At 35.0% G+C, this 12,372-nt stretch overlaps 1 pseudogene; it reads right to left on the reverse strand.

Moving 5' to 3' along the window:
- Nucleotides 1-10,490: 10,490 nt before the first annotated feature.
- On the reverse strand, nt 10,491-10,587 carry LOC138810722 (U6 spliceosomal RNA; annotated as a pseudogene).
- Nucleotides 10,588-12,372: the final 1,785 nt, after the last annotated feature.

The following is a 12,372-nucleotide window of genomic DNA, read 5'->3' on the forward strand; positions in this document are numbered from 1 at the left end:
ATGGGCTAAGAATACCAAAGAATAATTTGACAAACCAGAAATTATTAGGTTGAGGGAGAAAGGTGGGGAAAACAGGGTTAGAGGGATGTGGAAAGGTAAAAGGAGAGTGAAATTAACCAAGTCCTAATCTCACAGAGAGAAATGGATTGGAAAGAATGATAGAAAAGAAAGAAGAAAAAAATTTTAAAAAAGAGACAAGAAAAAATGGAAAGACAAATATTTAAATTTAAAAAGCAAAACTCTTAAAAGTAATAAAAATTTAAAGAAGTAAAATTGAGAGATGAACGGTGATGAGAGGAGGGGAGGGATAGAATGAGACCTGAAAAACTAAAAAATAAAAATACTTCAAATAATTTATAGGTATAAATAAATAATACTGCTATTAAGGAATTTAATCCTAAGAGGTTTTGAATTGAGTAATATATTTTTGGATTAAGAATGAACACAATTGGGGATAAGGTCTTATAATTAATGACAGGTATATAGGAGGTGAACAGAATAACAAATAATTCATGCAAAAAGAACAAAGATGAAAAAGTAAAACGAATGAGAAAGAAAGAACAAAAAAGACCAACAGGTCAGTAAACATTTTTTTAAAAAGCACACACACACACACCCACACACACACACACACACACACACACACACAAACACACCTAAAATAAAAGTTATAAGAGGAAGAAAAAAGATTAATGAAAACAATTTTTATAATTAAAAAATAAAAATTTAAAAAGATACAAAAAAAGACTTCTTTGATTTTGTTTTTGGGGGCTTGATGGGAAGATCCTGTATCTCCCTTGTATCAGTAACTAGTCTCTTGGTGGAGTCTCTGGTTTGCTTGTGGTGTTTGGTTTTCTGTGGCTTGATTGGTTTCTTAAGTCAGTTTGTTTGGGCAGGTAGAAAAAATTCTGTTGGTATACCCAGAAGTTTGTGATCGCCTCCCAGGCTAGTTCAGTGGGAAGGAGATCTGCTTTGAGTATCACAAAAGAGGGAGGTGGCAGTTTCCTCTAGTTTGGAGTTGCTGTGATAAGGCTGGGTTCTAAAGTTGAGGCCTTTCAGCAAACAGTAGCTTTTCCCTGAGGGGCTAGCTTCTGAGACATTCACAGAGCCCAGCCTGGAGCCATTCTCAGGGTTTATGGTTTATGTTTACTGAGTTTCAATTGATTGTCAGGGCTGTTGTAGGGAGGGGCAGCCTCTAGCTCTGTTTACCCAGTGAAGAAAGCCACTCCTTCGTGGGTGTAGCTTTCCCTGCCTTGTTGTGGTGACTTTCCCATGGGTGGAGTTGAGAATGGCAGGTCAGGGTAGGTACTTGTGACTCGCTAACTGACTCTTGTTTTCATCAAAACTGAGTTGGATCTAGCTACTTAGCCAGGCTTTTGTCTACATCAAAGGTGGATATCTCCGGTGTTGGGGGGAGGGGTGTCCTTCCCTCCTCGGCTCCCTATGAGAAGGAGTGAGGATGTTAGTTTTGTTCTCACGCTGGAGTGTGGGTTCCTGGGTAGCCTCTGGTCTGCTATCTGCAGGATGAAGATATCTGCTACTTGTCAGTTCTTGCTCGTGTAGAGTAAAATCTGCTTGCCCGCTGCATCTGGCACATTTGTCCCAGACTCTCTGGGTTGTAGTTATGGCCACTATGGATGGCAACACAGCCACCACAGCAACCTCAGGCATGGCTGCTGGAAAATGCTCGGATCTCTCTCCTTACCTGGATTTTGCCTCTCTGCCCAAACTCTCTGTACTGTGATGGCACACTTGGTGTGCCTAGGACTGTTCATTGGAATACTAGAACTGCTTTCTATGCAAGAGATTGTTTAGACACCAGATTCTCCTCCGCCATCTTCTCGAAATTTCTGAAGGTGTTTAAATATTACTGGAATTGTTTGGGAATAAATAATGTTCACCTTGACTATCTTGAGAAAGAAGAATTGGATTCTCAGCACTATAGGTAAGAACTTGAGTGAAAGAAACAAAAGGAAAAATGAGGAACAACTCAACACATACATTCAAAAGAAACAAAACAGCCCAAGAAAACACCAATTAACTCAGTACTCAAGAACTTGCAGGAAATGCAAAGATTTTTTTTTAAATAGCTATGATAAGCTTATGAAAATCCTGACTACGAGGGAGTCTACTATTGTGAGGATAGTGGTTAAAGCTCAGACTGGACAGAAAGATCGGTACACAATGCCAGGCACTTGTTATTCTAAATTCCAGGAATAATAACATAAAGTAGACTGAGCCCACAATCATACACAAGTAGGAAGCGAGATTCTATCTGAAAGTTAATCAGGATAATTTAGGGCTGGGAGCATGCCAAAGTGGTAAGAACAACCATTTAGGAGACACAAGACACTCAATTCAAATTCCAATCTTATGTGTATTAAAGAAAAAAAGCTATGACTTTCAATATTGCAAATAATTGCAAGATTTGAATATTTGAGTGGAGAAAAATCCATGAGAGAGGTAGAGTTTACCCATGTTGTAATACTTTCTACTTAAGTGATAATATTATGTGGTACTCCAGACATAACAGAGTTACCTTGCAAATGAGCATGGATGTGCATTTGGGTGAAGGAAATACTCTATTTACACAGGTGTAAATTAAATACTTTTTGGGGGTAGATTTTAGTTCTTGTACTAAGATCCTGGGTGATATCTCTGAGTCTTTTCTCTCAAGGCTATCGCTCTACTACTATGAGCCACAGTTCCAATTCTGATTTTCTGTTGGTTGTTTGGAGATAAGAGGCTCATGGACTTTCCTGACCAGGATGGTTTCAAACCATGATCATCAGATCTCAGCCTCCTGAGTAACCAGGATTCCAGGCCTGAGTCGTCCATGTTTTTAATAATTTAGTAAATTGTACAGTTACAGAAGTTATAATTTATCATTATAACCTTTATAATATATGTGTTTATATGTATATCAATTCATACATATAGAAATATTTTAACATAGTTTTTCTATCTGCAGTAGATTTATGAAATCATCCTTCATTATAAAATAACATGGAAACAAGTTTAATGAGGAGCAAAACAAAGGGAATTGTCACATGTTTCTTGTTGTTGAATGAAATATGAATTGTGAGAATCAGTTTGAGAAAACCATTTAACAAAATGGATAATGGCTATTAATTCCAATCCCTTTATTTGCCCATATTGTGCATCCTCACACATGAGTGTCAAAGTCAAACCACACTTTTTTGCCTTTGTATTTAAATCACATGTTATAATTTAGGGGATAGCTGAAGGAATCAAATAAAGATTAAAATAATACTATGTGAGGCTATGAGTTAGAGCTGAAAATTATTTTAAATATGATAATAGCTAATTTAATTCCATTTCTCTTACTTTTGCTCTATTGTCATATACCTCATTCCCACCTTAGGAAAGTACATAGAAGGTTCTCACTAAATTATGTGTAAAATTATGAAAAATGTATTAAAAGAATATGGGCACATCGGGGCTGCGAAAGTGGCTCAATGGTAGAGCTCTTGCCTTGCATGCCTGAGGCCCTGGGTTTGATTCCTCAGCACCACATAAGCAAAAAGAAGAAAGCCAGAAGTTACGCTGTGGTAGATTGCTAGCCTTGAGCAAAAAAGCTGAGGGACAGCAACAGAGGGGCCCAGAGTTCAGGCCCCTCGACCGGAAAGAATACAATAACAACAACAAAAGAATATGGGCACAGTGTGGTTTTAGCTGATTGGTACCTGTAGGGGGTAGTGAGTTTTTCAGGACCTGAAAACCGTTGTGATGTAGATGAAGGAAGGGATGTGCTAATTCTGGAAAATTAGCTAGAGGATTGCTCCCAGTAAAATAGTGATGAATTTTCCAAAAGGTTATAGTAAAATCACTCTCACAATCATGTTCACTACTGCACTATTCACTGTAGAGAATTTATGGAAACAGCCCAGATGCACTTGTTGCACATATACACAATTGGATTGCACCCATCTATTATAAAGACTGTTACAGCATTTGCAAAGAAATGGATAGAACTAAAATTATGTTAAGTAAACGAAGTCACAGCCAGACACAAAAAGAACGCGTATTTACAAGCCAGAATTTTATGCAAGTTAAACAACAGTATTAATCAAAACATGCTATTTGTAGAGGAATATTTAACAGGTGTAATTTCTTATAAAATTGAATTTTTAATCCAACAAAATGAATACCAGGAAGTTACCACTTGGAAAATGTGAGGGGAAATAAAAGGGAAGAAATAAAGAGACTTATGGAAGTAGAGAGTGAAGCCATAATATTCAATGCAGATATTATGAAACTAATAAAAACGAAAGTTGGTTGAGGTTTGGAAGGATGTGAGAAAGTTATGTAAAAATCCATTGTACTTATAAACTGATTCATTGAATGGAAAACATTTCGTACAACTATTTAATAAAAATATAATTAAAAACAATGGAGACATCTGATCTTAAACCATGAGTCAATATGATACTTTCCTTCTCAGAAATTTTCTTTGCAGGTATTTTCCTCATAATGACAGAAAAGTGAACAACGCAATGTATATCAATACATCACTTTGCATATCCTAAATAGACAATATAAAAATGACAATAAAAATATTAGAATATATCACATGATAAAATAAAAGGTAGGAAGTATCAAAATCTGATTGATTTTCCAAGTACTTTACCTTTGGTATCTAATTTAATCCTCACAATAATCCCATAAAGTGAAACTATTTCTATTTTTAATTCTAAGATGATAATATTTAAGTCTTCAGAGTTGGAATTACTAGTACAACATTCTACACACGGTGTTAGCCTGCGTTCCATTCCCACTATATGAACTAACCTCATTCTATTTTATAACTAAATGCCAGCACTCAGTCTACTAATTCTAGGAAAGTTCCCAAAATTATTGTGCACACTCTAATAATATTTCCTTTATCTTTGTTAGAAAATAGGTAACTAATCCGGACACCGGTGGCTCACGCCTATAATGCTAGCTACTCAGGAGGCTGAGATCTGAGGATTGTGGTTCAAAGCCAGCTCGGGCAGGACAGACTGTGAGACTCTTATCTCTAATAAACCACTAGTAAACTGGAAGTGGCACTGTGGTCCAAGTGGTAGAGCACTCGCCTTGAGTAGAAGAGCGCAGGGACAGCACCCAAGCCCAGAGTTCAAGCCCCATGACCAACAACAAAAAATAAAATAAAATAAGTAAATGTAATATGAAAACTCCAAAATCATAATCAATTTATACCTCCCTGGTGAAAGGAATTGCTAAACTATAACATTCTTGATTTCTAGCTCAAAATAGTAGAAATCATATTTTATCCCTTCACTCAACACTGCACTGCCTGCGGACCCCATCTCTGGTTAACACAGTCTTACTGAAAGAATGACCTGCCCAATTCCTGATGGAAACAGACTGCAGGTCTTTTGGAGCAATCATTTCCACATTGTAGCTCACCTAAATTGTTTACCATTAGAAGTATGTACTACTTTGAAATGTTATTAAAGAAAGACTGATATAAAATCACATTTGACCACAGATAAATATTTTACCTTTCATATACCCAAAAATGTAGTCTTACCTATCATTAATGTTAGGAACGAGAGGTTAAAAATCATAGACACCAAGACCTAATTATGAATTAAAGACTCTCCAACTTGAGAATACAATTGGTTTAAAAAGACATCAATACTACTGAATTTTTAAGTCCCTATGATAATGATAATGATTCGCTATCATAATCATAATGATAAACTATTAACACTTAAAAATAACTCATTTTCTTGGGAGTAGGACAAAAAGCACAAGGTTAATCCTCATCATTTTAAAAGACCTTTATTTATACTAAAAGTTCACTCATAACTATAAAGATTCTAAAACTAACTGAAGTAGAGAGGAAATAATTTAACTGCATCATCTACATTCAATGGACTATTAATAGAAAACAAAATTATACTAATAATTAGCTTACCCAATTCACTTAATTCTTTTATTCTATTCCATTTACTTTCATAAAAACTGGGTTTTCATAAAATGAAGCATAAAAAAGCGTATATACCCACTTACATTTTCAGATCTTAACAATATTTCAGAAATTTTAGCTCTACAGTCAATGAACTGAAATAATAATAAAATATTCAAAGGATTTTCAGAAATTGCAAGACTTGCTCTGAGATGTTATGTATATTGGAACAGATATTCAAAAAGCCTTATTTGTTAAAGTTGCCATAGTTTCTCCCACAAAAGGGCCATTAGTAAAGATACCTGTGCATGTACAAAACACCTTCCAATGCATCCACAATCTGGACATAACACTTGCTTTTTCTTTGTTCGTTTTTGAAAGGAATATCTAACAAGCATATCCACAATACTTGTTTTCAATGAATAAGATGGGATATTCAAACTTAATATGGGTTGGATTATCTCTTAGTGAGAATAGATATAATCTTGCAAAGAAAGTGATTTTCAACAGAAACCCGGAAAGAGTTTATCCAACTTGTGTTTCACAGGAATAATCAGAGAGTAATACCTGTTTGGTCAAGTCGGTCCAAATCACTCCATGAGTGTATCTTAAAAGTATAACAAATTTAAGAGGTCAAATACGTATTTTGTACTGACAATCATCTTATATCAACAACTTACTAACTAATTATGTCTGTATATTCTTACCTAACATTCAATAAGAACTGAAAGCTGTCTCTTTTTCTAACTTAATATTGTAAATGCTTTGATTATGATGTTATTATTAGACAAATAATATGTACAAAGGTTGGTTCCACTGAAATGACATGACAGAACACTGATAAATAAAAACATTGCAAAACAGTTAGCTTTTTTCAGCCTCACCCTGTCCACATTGGCAAGCAACATTGCAACAGCATGCGTACACATATACACATACACACATGTTCGCACATGTACACACATATATACACACATGCTAAATTCAGGGTTTTTGTACAAAAAAGTCCAAATAAAATATTAGTGATTAGGACAAATGATAATATACCTTATTACAAAATAATACATAAACCATTACCACGCATGTTACATTTTACCTGCCTCCCCACATGTGACCACTTAATTTAGTTTTAATGAATTAATTACCTTATTAATTAATTTATTTGTTTGGTGCTAATACTAGGGCTTGAACTCAGGGCCTGGCTTTGTCCCAGAATTTATTTTTTATTTCAGTTTTCTCAAGGCTAGCATTTTACTGCTTGTACCACAGCTCCATTTCTAGCTTTTGCTGGTTACTTTCAAATCAGAATCTAATGGACTGTTTTTTCTTGGTCTCCTTTCAAACCACAATGCTCAGATTTCATCTTTCTGATTAACTACTACTAAAGACATAAGCCATCAGTGTGGCTTCTACTTTTTCTTATATAGTTATCTAATGCACATACTTAGATGGTAATTTTAAAATGAGAGTATAGCAGCAAGATGTACAGTGATGATACTGTCATTTCAGAAATTCAAGTTAGTAATGTAAATTTATTCTTAAAACCATACACAAAAAATACCATGATATAGTGTAAGAGAACCCACCATTGAACATATGAGCCTTAAGAGCTTTCTAATAGATCCATTATTTATTGGTACCCAACATTAGAAAAATGTATGAGGCATTGGTAAAATAGAAGTCCTTTGCATGACTACATACATTCCTTGTTTTTATAAGACACTTTCTTTCATCTAAAAAGTAGGCCTGTCTATTGTCTTCATGTGATTTTGATGATTGAAAGTGCTCAGTGAGAAGGTCAAAATGTGTTAGTAGTCCTTCACTATCAATTCTCACTTTCTTCTTGGAGAATATAATGATCAAATCAATAGTTCAGAATGGGCAAGCAATACTTCAGAATCATGCTTCCAGTAAGAAATCATCAGTACCAATTTCCACAAAGTTTTGTCACAGATACAATCTCCCTGCCTTCTCTAGCTGCTTTACTGCCCTCTTATTCCTTCATTGTACAAGAAAAGTATGATTCAACTGATTTCAGTCAGATCTGTTACTAGAACTAGAAAGGATTTATTTTACTGTCTGTAATTTGGTAAAGATATGTCTCTTTACGTAGGCTACTAAAAATGTATTTACTAACTTCAAGTAAATACATAAATTCGATTTCCATCTCTTTTAAAAAATAAAATTTTGTTTGTTCTACAAATTGATCAGAGGCATGGATTTTGTGGCTAGCTACGTCATTACACATCTGTCTCTTTCTTTCTCTCTCCCTTTCATGGTTCTCATACATAATATGATTGCTCCATAATTATACTAATTTATTTTGCTTTTATATTTTTGGTTGTATCATTTCACTTTTTGCTCTGCCATTTCCCAAATCATTTATATAGAAGGCATTATTTCCTATTTTCTCATGCCTAGAATAAGCTGCACATGAAGACATCACTGGTCCTCATTTTCAGTGTGTACATTTGAATATGGAGGAATATCTTTCCTCTGCTCTCCATCAATTCCCTACTCTCCAGTTAGAATAATTTCGAATAGTAAAATTGGAAAAAGAGAAAATAAATCATGGTGAATAAACAGTTGCAGAAAAGTCACCAGATATTTCTGACCAGTTCAACCAATGTGAACTATTAGGGAAATACATGGACACCTCATTCCCACTGGCACTCAAAGTCTCTGGTTAGGCAATTCTTAGGAATATGGGGAACAAGATGAAAAAGTAAGGAATGGTATCAATTGCAAGAAAAAATATTGGAGAAGGATCCAACCGTATTTCTTCATTGGGCTGCCGAAAATATTCAGCTTACTACAGTGCGGAGACTTCTTTCCCAAAAGGCCACTTATGTGAATAGTAGGGATGATGATGAGTATACCCCTCGTCGAGAAGCCTACGGTGGACACTTAGACATTGTCAGTGAGTTGGTGTCTCAAGCGGCACATGCAATAACTGTAGATGACTGGACACCCCTGAACAGTGCATATACGTGGAATAATAGCAGAGTGGCTTCTTTCTTACTTCATCATGATACAGATACCAATGCCCATACTAAAGGACTCTTTTTTAAAAAATTTTTTTGGTCTGGTCGTGGGGCCTGAACTCTGGGCCTGGACGCTGTCCCTCATCTCTTCAGCTCAAGGCTACTGCTCTACCACTTGAGCCACAGCACCACTTCCCACTTTTTTTTTCTGCTTATGTGGTGCTGAAGAATCGAACCTAGGGCCTCATGTATGCAAGAAAAGCGCTCTACCACTGAGCCACTTTCCCAGCCCAAATATTTTTGTTTGTTTGAATTTTGTTGTTGTTGTGTTTTTTTTTTTGGTCGGTCATGGGGCTTGAGATCTGGGCTCGGGTGCTGTCCCTGTGCTCTTCAGCTCAAGGGGAGTGCTCTACCGCTTGAGCCACAGTAACACTTCCCCAAACTAAAGGACTCTTGACACCCTTATATCTTGCTGTTGAGAATTGAGATAGCAAAGATACTCTGGATCGCCTTCTGTTGAACCATTATATAAATCCAGGCCTGAAGAACAACATAGAAGAAACTGTATTTGATATTGCCAAAAGGATAAGTATGTATCACTACCTCTATGAAGTTGTGAAAGACTGTACAAATTGTTCACCGAAGTCCTAATGGTCGGGTTAAGTTTCTTAAATTTCAAAAATGCAAGTCCATCATTTGTGTCCCTACAAAATATTTTCACAATCCAAATAAGAGCAATATCTTTTTTTTTTTTGGTCGGTCATGGGGCTTGAACTCTGGGCCTGGGTGCTATCCCTGTGATCTTCAGCTCAAGGTGAGCCATCTACCACTTGAGACACAACTCCACTTCCAGTTTTCTAGTGGTTTGTTTGAGATAAGAGTACCACAGACTTTCCTTCCCATGCTGGTTTTGAACCATGATCCTCAGATCTCAGTCTCCTGTGTAGCTAGGATTATAGGCATGAACCACCAGTGCCCGGCAGCACCAATATTTTACTGTAAAAATTCATGGATTCCGCGGAGTTCTTCCAAGTGAATTGCCTGCCTTGGATGGAAAAATGTATTCAATAGATTTGTAAACATGTATAATAATTTCTTCAAAGTTTGTGATTTTTTAATAAGAAATAATTTTAATTTACCTGTTGAAATGAGTAGTACAGAAACGAAAATATTTCTCGTGCTTGTCTGAAAAAGTATATTTTAAAATATTCTATATTCTATGTTTGCATCATGTTCATAATTTATTTTCTCCTAGATATACTTTGAATTATATATTATTTTATAATATATAGGTTCATTAATGTGTCCTTTCCGATTGCATTCCATATAGAAACAGTTTGATTCCTTTTTTTCTACGTCTTAATATTATTTTTCTTTGGGATAAAATGACAATGTTGTCTAATTTGAAAAGTTTTGTAAATTTTATGCTATGTAAATGCCTTTCTGAGGTGATTTAATACACTGATGTCAAACTAAATTTAATTATATGAATTACGTGTATTGTTACACTTGTAATTTTGTAATCATCTTTTTAATCACTTTTTTTCATTTCTTGCATCTGAAGAATGAAAAATATGGAATACTTCTCAAATTTTCATATTATCCTTGTGCAAGTGCCATGTTAATCTCTGTATTGTAATTTGAGTATACGTGTTGCTGAAGCATGTAGTATCCTCTAAATTTAATAGTTAATGATGCAATCTTTATACAGGCTTATATCTATGGGTGCCTACTTGTAACAAGGAAACCTTATTGTTCCTAACAATGCTATCGATCTTATTTCCCTAAAATTCTGTGAATAGTGGAAAAAATTATATTGATCAGTCGATTGCTCACATTTGCAAACTTTTTTTGCCAATGAGTATCTTAAGTCTTTTTATTTGGAATTTGATCATACTCTCTATTATTTATTGTTAGGTCCAAAGGTGATGGCTTTTTCAAGTACTTATTTATCCAGCTTTGTGGACCTAATGGATACAAAGTAAGCGTTGCTTAAGAGCTACTTCTAAACTTCTTCAGCTGACATTTTCCCAAATGAGGTGTTACTGGAACAAATGTCTACCTGAGCCTTTACCCTTCTTCCATGTGGGAACAGACCAACCAGAATACCTTACCCTGACAGCAAAGATTTTCTTACTAGAACAAAACTAATCTTGGTTACAAGGGATCATAGAGGGATGAACAGTTCAAACAGAACTGTTCAGACAAGAAGGTATTTTATTAAAATGTAATTGTTTATTTTACCTTCCATTTAAAAGTAGCTAAAGCCAAGAAGGTGAAAAAATTGTTCGTATGCATGATTACTTAATGTCCTGGCCTGTCTGTAAGTTCCTGGCAGGAACTTACACTACTGCCTTTTTATCACCAAATATTTTCATAGTTGCAGGAGAAGTGCATATGTTTCTCCTCGTTATTAGGCATTAAATTGATAATGTTTTAATCACAGTGTTTCCTCTTGCCTCCATGCTGTAAATCTACAAATGATAAAGGTTTAGGTCTAACTGTATCAAACACTGAAGTAGAGATAATAGAATCATACTTTAAAACAGAGTTGCCTTTGATACAGTAACTACAACAGAACAATACAAAACGTGTGTCTTTTAATCATATTATATATAGTTATATATTTTATATTTATATGTGCTGATTTTATATTTCACACAATGAAACTTACTAGAATTAGTTGATAATTTGACAAATAAATTGATATTTATTTACTCCAATAAATAGAATTGGAATATAAATATTTAGGTTTCAAATATCTATTAGACTAGAAAAAGTATCAATGCAATCTTTTTAGTATAAACTTGTGATACATTCAAACTGTTCTTGGTCTTCTGAATCCACATGATAAAAAAAACAATGTTTTCCTCTAATCTGTAATGATTTTACTCTGCTGCTCTGTTTATTTTTTTAACTCGCTTGTCCTAAAAGGTTTTTGTCCATATTTCTGAAGCATTCTTACTGATTATGCCTAAATTTTGCTAAGATGTCTAAAAAATATTATTCTTCTGCATTACCCATGGGTCCTAGGATCCCAAGGCCCAGTTACCTGCAGCAGCAGATAACAGGGGCAAGACTTTTCACCAAGGCCCATGCAACATATCAACACAAAGTAATTGAAGACCCATCTCAATTTGAATTTCCTATATTTCAGGGCCCCAATTCCTTGAGATGCAGGAATTAGCAGTAATCAATTGTGAAATGCAAGTCAACTTAAAATGAAGGATGCGATCACAAAATTTGAGAGAAAGTACTGTAATTCAAATATTCAACTTACAGATGACCAGCCCATATGAGTGAACAAGTTCACAAAGTGTCATAAGATTATATTTAATACTCCTCACCTATGATTAATGAAAGATTTTATTCCAACATTAGTGGGCCAAAAAATAGTTCCTAGAAGGATAGATCTATAATTGGTCTACCAAAGCCAGAAAACTTGACTTA

This window comes from Dipodomys merriami, unplaced genomic scaffold, assembly GCF_024711535.1.
Source record: "Dipodomys merriami isolate MVZ:Mamm:240054 unplaced genomic scaffold, mDipMer1.0.p SCAF_507, whole genome shotgun sequence".
Lineage (NCBI taxonomy): Eukaryota > Metazoa > Chordata > Mammalia > Rodentia > Heteromyidae > Dipodomys > Dipodomys merriami.